At 37.7% G+C, this 17,780-nt stretch overlaps 1 protein-coding gene across 2 annotated transcripts in view; it reads right to left on the bottom strand.

The window, feature by feature from the left end:
* CSN6 (COP9 signalosome subunit 6) overlaps positions 1-17,780 on the bottom strand; it is a 256,482-nt gene that overhangs the window by 55,797 nt on the left and 182,905 nt on the right. The gene's annotated exons all lie outside the window — the stretch shown is intronic.

The following is a 17,780-nucleotide window of genomic DNA, read 5'->3' as shown; positions in this document are numbered from 1 at the left end:
AAGTCACAAAGGAGGTTAAGCAGGCGAGAGCAGATTACAAGAAATTTTTGACAAAGGATGCTAAGAAAAACAGCAAGGATTTCTTTACTTATATAAACTCTAAAAGGAACGGGATGAATCTGATTGGTCCACTTGATATCGATGGTTCGACTGTTGATGATCCTACTCAGATAGCAAACAAACTGAATGGGTATTTTACATCTACATTCACACATGGGGAGTTATTAAGGTTTGAAAATGTCAGAAGGTTATCAAATTGCAGCAGGGTGCTTAATGATTTTGTAATAACTGAGAGCAAAGTGGAAAGGAAATTGTTGAAGTTAAACATAAGAAAGACACCTGGGGTGGATGGGATCTATCCCGTTATATTAAAGGAGGCGGCAAAGGAAGTAAATAGACCTTTAGCAATAATTATGAAAACATCCTTGGACTCAGAGGAGGTCCCCACGGACTGGAGATGTGCAAATGTATCCCCAATTCACAAAGGGGGATCGAAGGGTGACACGAGTAATTACAGAACAGTTAGTTTAACTTCTGTTCCGGGTAAAATAATGGAGTCACCGGTTAAAGATGCATTGCAGGTTCATCTAGAGAAGACTGCAGCAATAATCCAGACACATTATGGGTTTTTTAAAGGAAAGTCTTGTCTGACAAATTTGATAGGATATTATGATATGGTTACAAAGGAACTGGATGCAAAAAATAATTTCGATATCATATACTTGGATTTCAGGAAAGCTTTTGACACTGTTGCGCATGGAAGACTACTGTACAAATTGGAACAGAATCGTATTAAGGGTAAGCTTCTACAATGGATAAAAGGATGGTTGAGTGGGAGAAGACAGAGGGTGGTAATCAATGGGTGCTGCTCTTTGTGGACTAATGTTATTAGTGGAGTCCCACAGGGTTCAGTGTTGGGTCCACTGTTGTTTTGTATATTTATCAACGATATTGATGAAGGTATATTAGGCTTAGTGTTGAAGTTTGCAGATGATACAAAGGTTGGCAGGGTTGTTAATGACAGTAATGGCAGTGTGCTACTGCAACAGGATCTAGAAAATTTGGGCAGATGGGCTGAGAAGTGGCAACTGAAGTTTAACCTTGACAATTGCAAAGTACTGCATATGGGTAGAACCCCAGAGAAACGTACCATGTGGTACTACACTTAAGGTGGGAGAAAATGAAAAAGATCTGGGAGTAATTGTGCAGACAGATATGAAGTTTTCTGAGCAATGCAGACAGGCTGCCAAGGTAGGTCATGAGCTTTTGTCAATGATATATAGGAATTTTGCTAGCAGGGAAAAGGAGATGATTGTCCCTCTTTATAAGGCAATGGTCAGGCCACACTTTGAATACTGCATACAGGGCTGAAGGCCTCATTTTAGGAAGGATGTAGATTTGGTTGAGCGTGTACAGAGAAGGGCAACAAGATTATTGAGGGGAATGAAGGTATCCTCTTACCAAGAGTAGCTTAAGTTCTGCGAATTGCAGTGGCTGGACACTAGGCACCTGTGTGGTGATCTGATTGAGGTGTATAAGCCTTGAATGAGTTGAACACGCTGAATTTGATGGGATTCTTCTACTTGTTCAGATTACGAACCTAAGGGGGCAAAAATTCAAATTAAGGAAAGACAGATGTAGAATAGATGTGCGGAAATTTGCCTTTAGCCAGCGGGTGGTTAATTGCGGGAACAAACTTCCATCTGTTGTTGTGGAAGTCGATAGGTTAAATAAATTTAAGGAGGAACTGTACAAACATTTAGAGGGAATGGTTGTGTGAAATATTTTTTTTTTTTTTTGGCTGATGCTGCATAAGCTCATACACACTTGCTTTCTTGCGTCACATGCCACCACTACTACTACTACTAGTAGCAATACTACCAGCGTACAGATTGCATTTTTGGCACATTTAATAAAAACGTTTCGTGTGATGCAGTCGATAGCCTGAAAATGAATAGCAAAACAGCATTAAAATGTTTCCCATGCCGAAATGAGAAATATTTCCACACCCGGTGAAATTTTCTCGCACGCTAATTTAATTGCAATACAATGGACTTGTTATGTAGTTCTGAGATCAACATTTTAAAAAATGATCAAGTATATTGCTCGTAATATTTGCGTTATATGCATTTATCCAAAGTCTAGTCATCACTCAGTACAGTATTAGACATCGTGTGTAACGGACAGTTTAGTCGAACAATGGATCATAATTAATGCAACTAAATGCAGTTACATTTTCAGAGTTAATAATGGTGGATAAGAATGAAAAAGCAACATCTGGATGCAGTATGTAGACTACAAATATAAGAAAAAGACTGAATTCGAAAATTAAATTAGACATTTTGAAGCAAATCAATTCTGATCAATGACAAGTGGAAGTGTGCCATAATTTAGGAATGGCAAGTTTAACTATAAGAATAATTATAAAAATAAAGAAATAATTTTAGCAGTGGGAAAGACAGCTGTTCCACTGCAAGCAACCAGAGCTAGGTCGGCTATTAGGATTGATATGGAGAGATTTTAACTAATTTTATTGAAAATAATATCCAATGCTGAATTCAGTTAAGTTAAATATTATAAAAAAAAAAAAGAAAAAGAGATTAGCCTATATGATGATCCAAAGAAAATTCACCTAAAAAAAAAATGTAGAACCATTTAAAACTAGTAGGGGCTGGTTGAATAGATTTAAAATCCAGGGAGAAGCTGCAAGTGCAGATCAAGAAGCCGAAACTTTCAAAAAAGAACTTGTTAAAATTATTGAAGAGGGGTATTATGTGTTATACTTCTCAACAAGTTTTTAACATAGATGAAGCAGAACGTTTTTGGAAATGAATGCCTAAAAGAAGTTTCATATTGAAAGAAGAAAAATACATGCCAGATTTCAAAGCGGCGAAGGATCGGTTGACTTTACTGTTGGGTGGTAACGCTGCAGGGATTTTAAATTAAAACTCCTTTTAGTTTACCAGGAAGAGGACCAAAGTACAACCTAAAATCGACACATTTTTCATGATTAAATTCATGATTTTAATTGGAAAAATTAAGTTTAATTTTTATACAGGAGTGTTTGTGTTATGGGGGTTTAGTGGCGCATAAGTTGCCGGGGCTATAGTGCACCTATTCATAGGAAAAAGCGAAAACAAAGTTCAGATGTAACTCCATTTTTATTACCAAGATCTTTTAGAATTTATGATATAGTCCAATTGTTTTTATAAAAGAGAAAAATTCATTGATGTTTGCATGCTCGCCAATAATATGTCATAGTGTCATCAGTTCTCGTAGATTTGTCAAAGAAAACAGGATGGATGTTCTGTCATGTTGATAGTGCGGACCTTCAATCAGGATATGTTTCATTGTCAAAAGTGCTGAACAGTGTGGACACTTAGGAGGATCCTCTCCTGTCAGTAGATGGAGGTGAGTCAGATATGTGTGTCCTATTTGTGCCCATGCAAGTACCACTTCTTCTCTTCGCACTGTTTTCATGCTAGAGCGCCAAAGCTTTGGTTCCTGTTTTAATTGGTAGAGTTTATTATTGGTTTGGGTGTGTCATTGCTCTTGCCACTGTACAAGACGTGCTGTTTGTATGATGTGATTATAGTCGGAGGATGGGACTGGGGCGGAGGTTAAATCAAAAGTTGTTGGATTTTTGTCAGTTTTGTCAGCTAGTTCATTCCCCTTTATCCCCGAATGTGCAGGGATTCAGCAAAAGGTCACTGATTGGTGACTTTCTTCAATTTTCAGTAGGAGACTTCTGATTTAAGACAGGGTGAATCTTGTAAGAAGAATTTTGGACTGCTGTAATTGAGCTCAGTGAGTCCGTGTATAATACGTATTTTACAGAAGGCTAGTGATTCACATTTTCTAAGGCTAATTTTATTGCATGGAGTTCTGCTGAGAAGCTGCTATACTGAGGTGAAAGAGCAGCCGAAATGATTGTAGAAGGAAATACTGCTGCCGCTCCAACGGCTGAATGTGATTTGGAGCCATCAGTATATATTGGCAAAAAATCAGCATTTTTTGAATATGGCTTGCATGGAATTGTTTCACATTGATTATGGGTAGGTGATTCTTTCCCCACTTGCGAAGATAAGTATCGCAGGTTAGTTGCAGAGGAGGAGTCCACAGTGGTTGAGAGTAATTCATTACTTGTTGTCTGTTGACAATAGGAACATTCCAACTTTGTGTTAATTCAATAAGGCATAATCCTGCTGGTCTTATTTTAGTGGGTTTGTTTCTATAGAGATTTTGCAGTGGTGGATTAAAGAGGTATGGCTCAATAGAATGCTGCCAGCAACTTTGTATTCGGGCTGCATACTTAAGAAGCACCGTTTTTTTTTTTGGAGATAAAGAGGGAGCTCATTAGCTTCAATGGATAAACTACAAGTAGAGGATTTCCTGATTGGGGATTGCACTTGGTGCAATCCGCAATGCACTATGCTATATAGGATCCAGCCATCGTAGTGTACTCTTATGGGCAGAATCACAAAGTGGAACACCATAATCCAATCGGGATCTGTTCAATGCTCTATATAAGAGCAACAATGATGTACGGTCTGCTCTCCAAGACAAGACAAGGCAGATAAAGCTCTTACTATGTTTAGTTTTTTTAAGCAGGATGTACACACAAATTTAATGTGCTCAAGGAAATTTAATTTACTGTCACGGATTAATCCCAAGAATCTGATATCACTGGAATGGTAAAGTTTGACATCTGAAGTTCAGGATCTGTATGCATTTTCTGTTGATTACAAAAGTGGATTGCAACAGTTTTCTGCTGTGATAGACAATAGCCATTTAACTCTGCCCACCTTTGGACTTTATTCAAGGATATCTGCAGTTGCCGTTCAATGGATCTCATGTTCTGAGAATGGCAAGAAATAGAGAGATCGTCGGCATAAAGGTAGGTCTGAACAGCATTTGGAAGTTCTTTTGTGATGGAATCGATTCTAAGGGCAAAAAGGGTTGCACTCAGTACAGACCCTTGGACACTCCTTCTTCCTGTAAAAATGTCGTAGAAAGCGAGTTGTGGTATCGAACAATTCTGGGGAAAGTTCCTGATGAATATAGGAAGGTTGCCTAGTAGACCAAAAGCATGGAGGTCGCTGAGAATGCCATGGCACCAAATAGTATCAAATGCCTTCTCTATGTCTATGGAAACCATAACAAGATGTTCATTTTTTACAAAGGCATTACGAATTGCAGACTCAGCTTGATCATGAGATCTAAGGAGGACCTGTTCTTTCGAAAGCTATGCTGATTATTACTAATTAGCCTTATGGATTAACCATAAACTTGAAGGACTCTGCAAGGCTTATATGTTTTTTCTCAGTCTGGGATGTCTTAGTGAGCAGAAGGAATTTCTTGTAAAGATGGTAAGGAATGACACAGGTTAGTGGTTGTTGTTGGTGGTGGTTGTTGTTGTTGTTGTTGTTGTAGGATTTATTGGCGCAAGGGCTACTATGGCCAAATTGCGCCTGTTACTTTCGAAAATTCATCAATGCATTATAGATGGGTCTAGAAGTGGTTGTATACATTGATCATTTTCAGATAAATAAACAATTCTGATAAATTGGCATCATCTCCTAGTATATGTTTCAGTTGCAGTGGGTTTTGTGAATTCAGTAGAGATCTGAAACATGCAATTCTAGCTGAATGGTAACGTGGACACTCAATGATAATATGCTTCACGGTTAGTGTGGTACTACAAAGCGAGCAAAGTGGAGGATCTTCACCTAGCAGTAAAAATAAGTGTGTTAGATGTGTATGGCCAATTCGTGCTCTAGCAAGCACAACCTCTTCTTGCCTGTTTAATCGGGAGCTGGATCTCCAAAGCTGTGGATTCTGTTTTATTTGAAGGAGCTTGTTATCTGTTTGGTGATGCCACATTTCAGACCATATCTCAGTGTATATCTGCTGTATGATTGGTTTGTAGTCGGAATATGGAACTGGGATGTAATTGAAACAAGTAGGGTGTTTTGCTGCTTCATCTGTACGCTCGTTTCCTCGAATACCAACATGGCTGGGTATCCAGCAAAACGTTACGGTTTGCTTATTTTCACTGAGGTGATATAACTGAGATCTAATTTGTGGGATAAGTGGATGGAAACTTCGTGATTTATTCCATAGGGCATTGACAGCACTTAAAGAGTCAGTGTATATTATGATCTGGGTGTCTAGATGATCGTTAAGGACATTTAAAGCCATTTTTATCGCATACAGTTCAGCAGTATAAACACTACATTCAAGTGGTAACTGGACAGAAACAGTGGTTGTAGGACTGATTACTCCAGCTCCTACGGATATATCAGTTTTGGAGCCATCTGTATATATTTGGAGACTGCAAGCATTGGCCAATGCATGAGACGCATGTAACTGTCTAATGTTGTTGTTCGATAGGGAGTGTTTTACCCACTGAAGAAAATAGTTATCGCAAGGAAGTGTATACATTGCCCATAGTGCTTGTACTGCATCTGCAGCTTGAGATATATTTCCAAGATAGATGCCCCAGTCTTCTGTTAACTCTTGTAGCCGGATACCTGCAGGTTTATTTTCATTTGGTTTGTTTCTGTATAACTTTACCCACTGAGGTTCAAAGAGATATGTCCAGATGGGGTGAGAAGGGAGGCTACATAATTTGGCTGCATAGCTAAAAAGCAATACTTTCCTCCTGAGATTTAGTGGAGGCTCATTGGCATCTATATGCAAACTTTGTACTGGGGACGTCTTAAAAGCTCCAGAGGCAATCCTCAGAGCACTATGTTGGACTGGATTGAGCCAAGCCAAAGCTGTCTTACATGCAGAATCATATACTGGAGCTCCATAGTCCAGACGAGATCTTATTAAGGTTCGATATAGATGCAGAAGCGTGAAGCGATTGGCTCCCCATGCCATGGAAGAGATAACTTTGAGTATATTCAACTTTTTCATGCACTGCGTCCGTAATTGCCTTATATGCACCTGAAAAGTAAGTTTAGTGTCAAGTACTAGTCCCAAGAACCGGATATTGTTGCTGAGTGGTATTTGTTGGATTCCTAACCTTAGTTCAGGATCTGGATGCAGCTGACGCTTTTTGCAAAAGTGGATAGCAGTTGTTTTTGTTGCAGAGAGGCGATAGCCATTATGAGATGCCCATGATTGTATTTTGTTTATTGAGAGCTGTAATTGACGTTCGATTGAGCGCATATTTTGTGAGTGTCAGGGTATTGTAAGGTCGTCTGCATATAGATAGGTGTCAACATTAACTGGAATGTTCTCTGTTGCATTGTTTTACTTAACTGCAAAGAGCGTCGCACTAAGAACTGAACCTTGTGGGACCCCTTCTTCTTGGACAAATGTGCGGGATAGAGAATTACAGTAACGCACTTGAAAGGTTCTATTTTGTAGAAAGCTCTGTATGATTAGTGGTAGCTGACCTCGGAGTCCTGTGGCATACAGATTTTGAAGAATGCCATAGCGCCAGGTGGTATCAAAGGCTTTCTCTATATCCAGACAGACCATGACAAGATGTTCTTTACGGATAAAAGCATTTCGTATGTTGGATTCTGCCTTGATCATAAGATCTAGAGTTGACCGATTTTTTCTAAAACCATACTGGTTCCTGTTTATTATCAAATGAGATTCTGGGTACCATATTAATCGAGCGTGAATCATTCTTTCTAACGTTTTACCAAGGCAACTAAGAGATATTGGCCGATAGTTTTGTGGATTTGATTGATCCTTTCCAGGTTTGACAAAGGCTAGGACTATTGAGTGGCGCCAAGAAAGAGGGTAGTAGCCTTCAGAGAATATCCGGTTGAAATATATCAGTAAGGAGTTCATAGCTTTCTTCTTTAGGTGTTTGAGCATGATATAGTGTATCCCATCAGACCCTGGTGCACTATTATCTGACCTATTTAAGGAGCTCTCTAGTTCAAGTAGTGTAAAAGGTCGATTATATGGAAGAGATGCCATTGTTTTAAAGGTAAGCTTATGCTTTTCTGCGTTGGCTTTTATCTGTTTAAAGGCTGACTCATATGCGGATGTGGCAGAGATTTCAGAAAAGGATTCGGCTAGGGCGTTTGCAATTTCTATTGCAGAGGAGTAGTCTCTACTCTTCCAACTTATAATAGGTGTTGATTCCGGGTGGGATTTACCATTCAGCTTTTTAATTTTGTTCCAGATTTTTCTGCTCTCTGTATTTTTATTAATGGTGGAAACAAACCGGATCCAAGAATCTTTTTTCTGCACAAAGCGTGCCTTAGCTTTACGTTTCTTAAAATTTACCAGGTTGTCAGTTGTTGGGTTTTTGCGAAATAGATTCCATGCTTTATTCTGTTCTTTTTTGGCATCACGGCATGCATCATTCCACCAGACATTGGCATGTCTATGAGGACCAACTCTGGTTTTGGGTATAGAACAAGTTGCAGCTGTTTTTATCTGTGCAGTAATGTGGTCAGTAACAACATCTATAGGCTGGCTTTTGATGACTTGATCATCAAAGAAAATTGCATTGGTGAACTTGTTCCAATCTGCCTTGTTAAATTTCCATTTTCTGTGGCTGGTTATATGTGAGGTTCTATTTGTTTGCAATTTGCAAATGATCGGATAATGATCACTATTCAGTGGGTTACTTAAAACTAACCACTGAATAAGTGTGAATAGTTTTGGAGAACATATTGATAGATCTATGGCAGTTAGATACTCTGGTGGAAAAGTGGAAATAAGTGTTAGCACCAGTATTTAATAATGTGAGATTCTGATTGTCAAGAACTGTTTCGATGAGTTTTCCTCGTTTGTCTATCTTGGGAGATCCCCACATAGGATGGTGCCCATTGAAATCCCCCAGCAGAATGAAAGGAGATGGAAGCTGCTTTATAAAATCTTCCAGCTCTTTTACAGTAAATTCTTTGTTTGGGGAGAGATACACAGAGACTACGGTTAGCATAAAACTGAAAACAATACGTACCGCTACAGCCTCTAATGTGGTCTGTAGAGGGATTTGTTTGGTAGGAATCTTGTTGTCAATAAGTATGGCTACGCCTCTTCTTGAGTTAGTGCTGCTTCTGTCTTGTTGGTAGATACTATAGTTTTTGATCACTGGAGTCACCTGTGGAGTTACATTAGTTTCTTGCAGGCAGATGATAACTGGATTATGCTGTTTGATGAGATCATAAATGTCAAAAATATTGCTTCGTAGACCTCTACAGTTCCATTGTATAATGTTCTGCATTATTTAGTTTTAGAGGTTGTAAAAGGTTCTGTCTGTTTTTTGTATCCAGCCTGTTTGGATCGATCTAGTTTCATCCTTTCTTTTTTCCGGAAGGCAGGACGCCCAGCGTCCATGTCGTCTTCTGCGTGTAAATCTAAAATGGTCTCTTCTTGCAGAGTACCAGAATCTATATCTATATTTCCTGAGCATGATTGGTCTGCATTGTTTGACGCTGATGCTTTCAATTTTGTAGTTTCTGGCAAAGTATCATTTGCAGTTGGTGGTACTGTTAGCGGAGTATTGCTAGCGCAAGTTACTTTCCATTGTTCTGTAGATGGTTGTTGTGGGGACGAAAGCACTGATCGAGCCCAATCAGCAATTGAAATAGATGGGGATATTGTGACTGCTGTTTGTGTACCAGTTGATTGATATTTTTTGGTTGCTGCAGCATAGCTAACTTTTGGCATATTGAGCATAACTTGCTTCCTAGCTTCTTGGTAGGTGACCTTTTTTTCAACTTTGTATTTTTGGATGTTTTTTCCTAACCTCCAGAGTTCACATGCTTTTGAATACGCAGGGTGCTGGCCTTTACAATTTGGACATTGTGGTGTTTCTGCAGTGCAGTCAGTTTGTGAATGGGCTTTAGAGCCACAGTTCGGGCAGGTAGGGTCCCCTCGACATACTATTTGTGAGTGTCCAAATTTTTGACATTTGAAACATCTGATTGGATTGGGAATGTAGGGACGTACTCGGCAGTTAAGGTATCCGGCTTTCACACATGATGGTAGGGTTGGTGTTCTGAACGTTAGAATAATGTTCCTAGTGGGAACAAGTTCATCTTTTTTTAACATTATTCGTTTGGCTTGAAACGACTTTTTGTTCTTGCAATTCTTCTACTATCTCATCTTCGGCAACATTCATCAGATCCCACTCTGCTATTACTCCTTTGGAGCTATTTAATGTGGCATGAGGGGTGACCTGTACAGGTATTCCGCCAAAAGTTGACAATATCAGTAGAGCCTGGGAATGCTGATGTTTAGTTGTTTCAACTAGTAAGTCTCCAGAACGTAATCTTTTCACCATTTTCAGTGAACCAGCCACACTTTCTAAACATTTCTGAATTAGAAATGGTGAAAGGGCACTCATAGGTTTGGATGAAAGAGAATGCAATATGAGGAATGTTGGATATTCCTGTTCATTCTCATTTTTGCGTAATCTCTTAGATTGGGATGCGTCATGTTCGGTTTCATTAATGTCATGACATGAGCGTCTGGGCTCAAGTGCTGGGTAGTTGTCGCAATCCATGGTTGCTCCTTTTTGCCCCAGAGGATAACCTTTCCCCCCAGGTTACCGGCCCCGCCACGTGGAGGCAGGAGCGGTGCCACCAGTGACTAAGCGAGAAGAGATTAGTGGTTAGTGTGTTATGTAGGTTAGTTCTATATACAGGAAGAAGAAAGGTACCTTTCCTTTCTTTTGAAAAGCTTACTTCTTTATTGAGAAGAGCAGAAAAGAAATAACTTAGTAAACAAAAGCTTGAAAAATTCTCTGAAAACAGCTAATTCTAGAGAAGGCACTTTGAGATTCACTTTTAGACTCGCTTTGATCACTCACTTGGCACTCGGGGCCTTGTTGGTGGTATGAAGTTTAATGACACAAGGGCTATTGAAGCCAAATTGTGTCAGTTCATAGTTTATTTTGTATATTATAATAATTGAAATTATATACAGGTAACCCTCATATAACACAGTAGATAGGTTCCTATAAAATCTAATGTAGTGTGAAACCATGTTATACAGGACTAAGAACCAATATAAAACGGGAGTTATGTTCCAAAAGCTAACAAAAATATATCACTTTTTTTTTTATAACTATCGGAAACTTAATTTTTATTAAAAATAGTAATAACTGAACAAACCTCTTACAAACTGTGATAAGACACTGAAAATTTATGAAAACATCTTTTTCTGCCTAAAAGGCAATAATTATATAAATATCACAGTATGTCTATGTCAGTTAATATGTACATAATATGTCAGTTGATGTACATTCATTTAATTTTCTTCCTCTTCATTGTTGCTGAGCACAATCAAACAAGAACATTTTCTCTGTTGCAGAATATCGTCACCTTCTGAACTTTCTTCACAGTTATTTCATGCATCTTCTGCCCTCTGTAAAATATCAGTATTCTGGGATTGTTTGCTTTTCTTTGATAGATTTTTGTAAATTGCACAGTATGGAGCTAAGCATTTTTGAAGCTCCCTTTTGAACTTTGAGTTCCTTCCAGTCAAAAGGATCTGCATTCAAAAAATAAGATTCTAATTGCTCGGCTAAGTTTATTTTATAATAAAATTTTTAAAAAATTAAAAAATAAAATAAAATAAAAAAGCATATGCCTTCCTGTATGCTTTTTACTGTAAAATTTGGAACTTCAGAATTTTCATCTGCACTATCATCTTCTGAATTGATTTGGCTTACCTCCAATGCCATTTCCACCAAATCCACTTTGCCAGCCTCTTTTTCTACCAGTAATTCGTGAACATCTTCAGTAGTCATATCATCAAGACCTTCCCCTCCTACTGACTCGGCAAGTTCTACTATCACACCGATTCTGTTTTATGCTGGTTGGACCATATTTCCTGAATGAACTGGCTCTGGCCACACATTTTTCCAACATGAACGTGTTGACGGTTTTACTTCTTTGAGCAATAAAGCTATGATTCTGATACAGTCCACAACTGAAAAATGCATCCATGCCTCCATCACTTCACAATAGATTCAGAATCAATTTTTTCAAAAATCCATTGTAACGATTTTCTGATGTAATGAGTTTTAAAGGTAATAATGCCGTGGTCTAATGGCTGAATTAGAAGTTGTATTAGGTGGTAGGAACATTACTTCAACATTTTGGATGACTTAAATCTTTTGGATGGGCTGGCACATTATCCAATAGTAATAAAACTTTGAAATCTAGATTTTTTTTCACTTTAAATAGTTTTCCACAGCTGGCACAGAACAATTTAGAATCCATTCTTTAAATAAACCAGTAGTTACCCAAATTATGCCTAATTTCCTTAGGCATAATTTAGAGCTGGAATTTAATTCACAACAAAGAAATTATTCCAATACACCTCTTAAGAACAAAGTTTAGTAATATGTACCCAGAAAATTTATAAACAATCAAATAAATAATAAATTAAAAATTCTGCACCAGGTACATAATGTGTCCTGCCGCTAGCATATTTAACATGTTTTACATTTAAGAGTCATTGGCAGGCATTAAAAACGTTTTAATTTTCAGATATTAATAAAATTCATGGATAATAATACAACAATGTTTTTATTTTATTAATAATAATTACATATCGATTACTGAAAGTATTGGTCTGTGATGACTAAGATAATTTTTACATTGAAGAGATTTTAGTTCATGACTAAATACACCATCTATAGTTGTTCCATTACATGTAGTATTTATCAAAAGATCTGATGACATGTCCAAGTTGAAGACTGTTTTCATAAATGTGCAGAACTATTTTCCAGCCTCAGAGTTAATTGTAAAGAAAAAAATTACATTCAATCTGAAAACACCAGGTGACTTGAAACCAGATGAGTTTTTGAATTAACACATTTCCCAGTTTTCGAAAGTTTTTTGTATCTTAAGACCTTAATATTTCTGTTTCTAAATTCCTTAGCTTTCAAATGATATGCTATACATCCACATTATCCCGTTTATTACATACAAAAATTTCCCTGATCATATTTTCCAATATTCTGGAAAAACTATTGTAATTTTCAGAGGTTTGAAGGTTTTTCTTCTAGTATAGAGCTAAGTTGAAGCTCCATGCAAAATTTCATTAAATTTTGTCCAGTAGACGATAAATTATTGTTGGCATCATACAAATATGATTGCAACAATACAACTTATAATAATTCACTTCTGGCGGAAGCTGAAGATGACGTCACTTCCGTAACACTTTTCGCATGATGGTTTTTCATTACAGAATTTTTGGAATAATGCCAGTATAAACGTTTTTAACGTCAAAACCAAAATAACCTTTACAAAAACCTTAAAAGTTATGAACTGTATGCTTTGAAGTCTCATATTTTTATGGTCTCAAACAAGCACAGTTCAATAGCACAGATCCTAACACGGGGCTTTCCCAATTTTTTTTGCCTAAGGACTAGCAAGTTAACAGTGGGGATTCACAAAAAAGAATTCAAATGTTGAAAAATTACATCCAACATAATGGCAGGTTTTTCCCCACACAAAAGCTCGAAAATACCATGTTATATGCAGTTTTCCACAATTCTCTAACTGTGTTAGAGTGAAACTGTGTTAGAAGTACTATGTTGTGCAAGGATTACTGCAATGTATCAATCATGTTAGAGCAAAATCATGTAGAAGTACCATGTTATACAAGGGTTGCTTGTACATGCACATAGGCCAGTAAGCTTTAAATACATTGAGTTCTTTAAGTAAGTTAAGAGTTAGCATGATTTCCAAGAAAACGGGTTAAAAACTGTTCACTCTGATGAATATGCAAAGAGGACAGTCTACAAAGAAAATTTCCCAAACAGCTCATAAGAGATATTGGCCTGTAATTTTGAACTAAGGAAGCATCTTTTCTGGTTTTAGTAAGGCAACAATGAAATAATGGTGCCAGAAAGAAGGATAGGCATTTTTAGAGAAGGTTCAATTATAGAAAATCAACAGGATACACGTCCTCTTCAAGTGAATGCTTCAGCATAATATAATGAACACCATCTGTGCCTGCAGCACTATTGGAAGATGTATTTAATGATTCTCTAAGTTCTATTAATGTAAAGGGTTGGTTGTACGGGAATGAGCAGTGAGTGAAGAAGTTGATTTTATATCGTTCTGCACCTGCTTTGATGTTCTGGAAGGATGCACAGGAGATAGAAGCAGACATTGTAGCAATCTCTGCTTCTGTCTCCTATGAATATTTTGTGATGGTTGAGGCAAAAAATAATTCACTAGTCACGTTTCACTTTCCATTTAATTTGTCCTGCTGTAGCTTTGAGTCTAGTGGTAGGATACTTGCAGAAACTATTCCATACACAGTTTTTCTCCTGTTTGGCATTAAAGAAATCTGTATTCCACCAGTGATTTTGGTGTCTTTGGTGCGATATGTCTTGGATTTTGGAATGGAAGTATGATTGGATATGTAAGTACAGTTGAACTCGTTTATAATGAGTTTCACTGGACTGCAAGATGTGCTCACTGTATCCAAGTGCTCATTATACACCCAGGTTAGGTGATTCAGAACAATAGAAGTCTAGGAACCAGAGGCGAATGTGAATTGCAAACTGCAAAAGATTAACCACAAATGGAAATTATTTGTGGCCCTAAAAAGGGCCGACTGTTTCACAAAGTGATTATCCAATTTTCAGGAATGAATGTAGGGTCATTTGACTGATCTTCTTCTACTTTTGTCTCGGGAACTTTCTTCTGATCAGAATTAAGGCACTGAACACCTCTACATCAGTATCATCTGTAGCTTCAAAAAAACACTGAAGGTTTTCTACACTGTCAACAGCTGCTCCATATGTGATGGAGGCTGAATGGAGTTTTCTTTGTCTATTTCTTCACTTTCTTCACTTGCTACCCGGATAGTTTCTACAATGTCTTCTGTTGTAAGAGCTCCCAAAGTTACGACATCATCATCTACATGCTCCCAACTGTCGATGTTTGGAAGTTGATTCAAATACTCTAGACTCCTTTTTTGCAACCACTCAGATAACGGAATGTGATCTTCCTTGCCGGTAACGTTATCTTGCTTTTACTGAAATCCAGCCTTCTTGAAACAGTTTTGAATGCAACTTTTTGAAACGCATTCCCACACATCGCTCATAAAGCGTATAGCATCGAGAACTGAGATTTTCATTTCAGTTCCCTTGTCTATTCTGTCAATGAGCAAAAGGACCAAGTTGCGATGAACATGAGCTTTGAAAATTCTGATCAAACCTTGATCCATTGGCTGTAGCTCTGATGTAGTATTTGGAGGCAAAATAACGAGCATTATGTGACTCAGATTGTCGACTTTGTGGATGTACAGGACAGTTATCTTCAACAAGTATAATTTTGCATTTTTCTGTACGAAAACCTTTGTCCCGCTTTTTGAGGTAATCCGTGAAAATATCTCGTCATCCAAGCTTTCCTGTTCGACATATAAGCCACTGGAAGTTGCTTCACATTCTTGAGGCAACTTAGTTTGGCAGACCTACCAATCACTAGAAGCCTTCTTTTATCTGTCCCAGACATATTTGCGCAGATAGCCACTGTAAGTCTATTCTTCGACAACGTTCCTCCAATGCATTTTTCACCTGGAAATTTCAAAGTTTGGTCAGCAATTATATTATAGAAAATTCCAGGTTCATCCATATTGTAGATGGCATCGTCACTGTAGCCTTGAGAATGAAGCGGCCACAAGTTGGCCATCCACTTAGATGTTATCTCCATGTCCACTGCAGATGCTTCTCCACTGATTTTGCCATAGCAAATTTTATGCCGATTCTTAAAATGATCAAACCACTCATTTTAGCAACAAAATCCTGCACAGTTGAAAAGCCATGCAAATTCTTCTGAATACGCTTTAAGATTGGTCCACTTATGGATAAACTGGCATTTCTTTGAGCAGTGAATGATTTCAGCAGAGCTTGATCAACGTCATCTTTGTCGCATTGCTTGAGTCTCTTCGCATTTGTTACTTTGTCATTGCAGGCCTTCAACACTACATCTCTATTTTTCCACAGTGTTGAAACAGTAGATGAAGGAAGTCAGTACTTCTTGAATATCTCTCTGTTCTTCTGACCAGTCTGCAGTTCTTCAATAATTTTGCCTTTTTCCTTCACCGATAATGCTTTCCTCTTCGACATTTTCGGGCTCCAAGATTGAAACTAAGTTCCTCTTACTGTCCTTTAGAAGTTAGAATAGAGTTCATCCTTAAAAGGAAAGTTTATAAAATTTTCTGTGAAATTCACTATCCGAAACGATCAGCATCACAGCAGCAAATGCATATAAGCTCTCTGGAGGTCTGCTTTTATCTATTCAGCAGCGGCCAGCATTTGGTAATTAGAAAAGGAGTGGGGTGTGTTTTACAGGTCTCTAATTGGTTTGCCAATGACCAATAGCTAGCTGCTCCAGAGTAGGTAAAAGCAGACCTCTAGAGAGCTTAGAAGCATTCGCTGCTTTGACGTTGATCGTTCTAGACAGCAGATTTCACAGGCAATTTTATAAATTTTTTTTGAAAGAAAAGCAGAAACTTTCTTCTCGTTTGTAAAGGATAACAAGAAGCACTTTGTTTCTTTACATGGCAGTATGTTCCCTCATTATATCTGGGACGTGCTCGTTATATCTGAACTGAATGCTATGTATTTTTAAATGAGACCAAAAAAACAAAATATCTTAATTTACTCATTGTATCTGGGCTCGTTATAAAGAGTGCAACTGTAGTTACACCATCAATAGGCTGTTGTTGAACATAAAGTTTGTCTAAAAGTATTTGGGCAGAACAGCCATCCCAGTTCACCTTATAAAACTTCCAAGTGGATCAATGATCATGATTTAGAGTTACCCCTGTTTGTAATGAGCAAATAGTTGGAAAGTGATCACTGTTAAAAGGATCGGTTAATACAGACCAGGTAATGATTGGAAAGATGGATGATTAACAAATTGACAAGTTAATTACAGAAGTAGATCCTGTAGGTAGGTGGATATGGTGAGAGATCCAGACTTTAGTAAATTAAGATCATTATTATTCATAAATTCTTCAATCAATTTGCCTCTTCCATCCATTGTAGTGAAATCCCACAATATATGGTAGCCATTAAAGTCACTGAAAAGACAAATCGGAGGTTGTAAGGAGGTTGCTGAGTTCTGAATGGGGAAATGACAGATATGGTGGAATGTAAATAGAAACAAGGGTAACTGAAGTACTAACTGCAATATGAACCACCCTAGAAGCTGCCACAGCTTCTATGGTGATTCATAATTGGATTGGCCTTGACCGAATGTTAGAATTAACAAGAATAGCTACTCCTCCTGGAGACTCCTGCATGTGGAGCCTCTACACTTATGGGATTGAAGTGAGCAAGTAATTCCTTTAAGTCATCAGAATGACTGCTTAGTCCTCTGCAGTTCCATTGTAAAATGTTGTGCATCATTTAGGTTTAGCCAAGGATGATTCATCCAACCAGTTTTTGTATGAGGAGCATTCTTTCCAGTCTTTTTTTGGGAAAATGGGGTGTCCAGTATCCATAGTGTGATTCACATGAAGTTCTAATATGGGTTCCTCATAATCAGAGGTGTATTGCTAAAAAAATAGTACCGGAATGCTCATTCTCCAGAAGACTATATGTTAAAGCCACATCGACTATACAGTAACTGAATCACACTTCAGACTCACCATTCACAGAACCTTGTATTTTAGTAAGAAACATTCAAGTTTCATTGCAAAATTTATATTTTTGTTTTTAAATAAATTTTTAAAGAAATCTATTAATTTTAAAGATTACTATTAATATATATTTTTAGTAGCACTGGATAAAATAGATATTTCTCTCTCCCCTTTGATTA

Source organism: Mastigoproctus giganteus, chromosome 9 (genome assembly GCF_048544385.1).
Source record: "Mastigoproctus giganteus isolate SK-2022 chromosome 9, ASM4854438v1, whole genome shotgun sequence".
Taxonomy (NCBI): domain Eukaryota; kingdom Metazoa; phylum Arthropoda; class Arachnida; order Uropygi; family Thelyphonidae; genus Mastigoproctus; species Mastigoproctus giganteus.
Note: the sequence above shows the minus strand (reverse complement) of the source record. Positions and strands in the feature narration are given on the sequence as shown.